General features: G+C 41.6%; 1 protein-coding gene across 2 annotated transcripts in view; it reads left to right on the forward strand.

Moving 5' to 3' along the window:
* Nucleotides 1-2,500, forward strand: part of vps13b (vacuolar protein sorting 13 homolog B) — a 186,619-nt gene that overhangs the window by 70,955 nt on the left and 113,164 nt on the right. The gene's annotated exons all lie outside the window — the stretch shown is intronic.

Raw genomic sequence — 2,500 nt, forward strand, 5'->3', positions numbered from 1 at the left:
CCAGAACTTTTCTCAAACTCAACACTGATGAAACAGATCTACTTCTTATTGGTTCACCTCAAATTACATCCCGTTTCTGTGTTGATAATGTTAATATTGCTGGAGTTTTGGTTCAGCCTTCCACCTAAACACACTGTCAAAAACCTTGGTATAATCTTTGGTTCCTCTCTTTCCTTCCTTCCACACATCTCCTCGCTCACTCAATTTTGCCTTCTTTCACTTTCGTAATATCACGCGCTTACGTCCATTTCTGAATATCAGCGATGCTGAGACCCTAGTTCACGCTCTCATCACTTCACGGCTTGACTACTGCAATTCTCTTTTCTATGGCTTACCCAATTCATCAATAAATAAGATCCAATATATCCAGAACTCCGCAGCTAGGGTCCTCACTTACACACAAAGAAATCTTCCCACATTACTCCGATTTTACGCAGACTTCTTTGGCTACCCGTTCGCTTTCGCATTCAATGCAAGATACTCCTTATCACATTCAAAGCACTCCATGGTCCATATTTCTGATCTCATCCATACCTATTCCCCAGTTCGCACACTTAGATCTTCTGATACCGGCCTGTTGACGATCCGTAGGCACAAACTATCATCGTTTGGTGGAAGGGCTTTTTGTACCGCTGCCCCAACTCATCCCGCGATCATTACACGATTTCAAAACCCACCTTAAAACATATATTTTTGCTACTTGTTTCCCTGACCCCTGACCTCTATCTATTATGTTATCCATCTCAGTTTATTTGTATCGTTTCTATGTCATGTTTGTTTGTACTTTTTTGTAAAGAGACCTTGAGTTTTCTGAAAGGCGCTATATAAAATAAACATATTATTATTTTAACAATATACAGGTTGTTTCGAAGCAGCTTAACAGTGATAATAGGAGATTACAGTAACAGAGATTGTTTAGGCTTTACAACAGCTCTAGAATAAAGTTATTGTCCAGCTAAAGTTAGTTTTGATTGATTCACTTTCGTTGCAAAGATCATTAGTTATTAACTTAGGGGCCGCTAACACGACACCGTTTAACAGAAAACTTTTAATGTGTTCTGGCCGTTCATTTACACAACAGTGTTTGGAGCTTGATAACACAAACTTTGAAACAGGTTTCAAGGTTTTTTTTAAACGTTATCATCTCCATATTAACATGAATCTGTGGAAACGCTGATGGCGTGCACATGAATATTATGTGTTTAGTCTATAGATATGTGCGTTTGAATATATATGTGCGCAGGCGTGTAGTCTATCTTTACAAAGTGACATCGCCAAAATTACTTTTCTGACCTGCATAATACAGAATTTTTTAGTCGCTTAAATTGTATCTATGAATTTCGTACAATTTTCTTAAAAGAGGGTTTGTTTTTTAATGGATTTTTTTTTTTTTTTTTTCATCTCACCCCTTTTAAAGTTTAGCCAAAAATGATCTTTCTGTCATAATTTCATGTCGTTCCAAACCTGTACGGCAAAAAATTAAATTTGAAGAACCGAACAATACCGAACCTCATTGACTTTCTTAATACGGCCAGAAAAACACTGAAGAAAGAAACTCAAACAGGTTTGAAAGACATGATGGGAGGTAGCACTGACAGAATGATGATGTCCTTTAAATCTCTGCTGATTGGCTCTTGGTTAATGCTTGTGTTTGCCGTGAACAGGCCTTCAACTCTAAACCCTCAGTGTGTGTGTGTGTGCAGTCGCAGGTGTGTGACATTGACTTCAGAGCGCATGAATCTCCTCCGCTGCTTGTTTACAGACGACTCCTGAAATTACAGGCATTACTCTGACAGTTGATTGTCCTCGCTGGCTTCTCTCTCTCCGCACATCAAACACTCGTCCACCGTACGGCTGCGTGTTCAAGGGCCGCGGAGGCTTTGATGTGTGTGTGTGTTTATGATAGCGTAGCCGGAGCGCTGGGCCTGAGCCATGATGGGAAGAAGCTCTGGGATCGCAGGTGGCCTGGACGCTCTGTTTGTGTGTGTTTCTGTGCGTTATCTCACACACGGCCTCTTAAAAGCCATAAAGTTCTTTTAATAGAGCTCTTAAAGGAAGAGAAGGACTGCGGAACGCAGGATGTTGAGCATGAGCCTTTAATGCAGTCGCACACACACACACACACACACGAGCGCCTGCGGCCCGACACACACGATCCCGGACGCTTCTAAAGCCCTTCTGGAAGTGGTGGAGCTCATCAGCCTGCGCTCATATCGGTGATTGAAGCGTTCTGACTTACGCCAGAGAATTCCCGGTAAATCCCGCAGGAATGGGAGCCATTACATGACCTCAGTGCTGAACTCTGGGGGAAGAGGATCGGTTAACAACCAGAGGCTGAAGTTTCATGGACGTTTATTGAAGAAAAATGTTATTTTTGGCTGCATATCAGATGCTTTGTGCTTTTGTATGAAGTGATGGGCTGTGTGTGTGTGTGTGTGTGTGATGCTGTAATACACACTAAAAAGCAGGTTGAGCTAATTGATGTTCTTCTCAGTGGAAA

Source organism: Rutilus rutilus, assembly GCF_951802725.1.
Source record: "Rutilus rutilus genome assembly, chromosome: 17".
Classification (NCBI taxonomy): Eukaryota; Metazoa; Chordata; class Actinopteri; order Cypriniformes; family Leuciscidae; genus Rutilus; species Rutilus rutilus.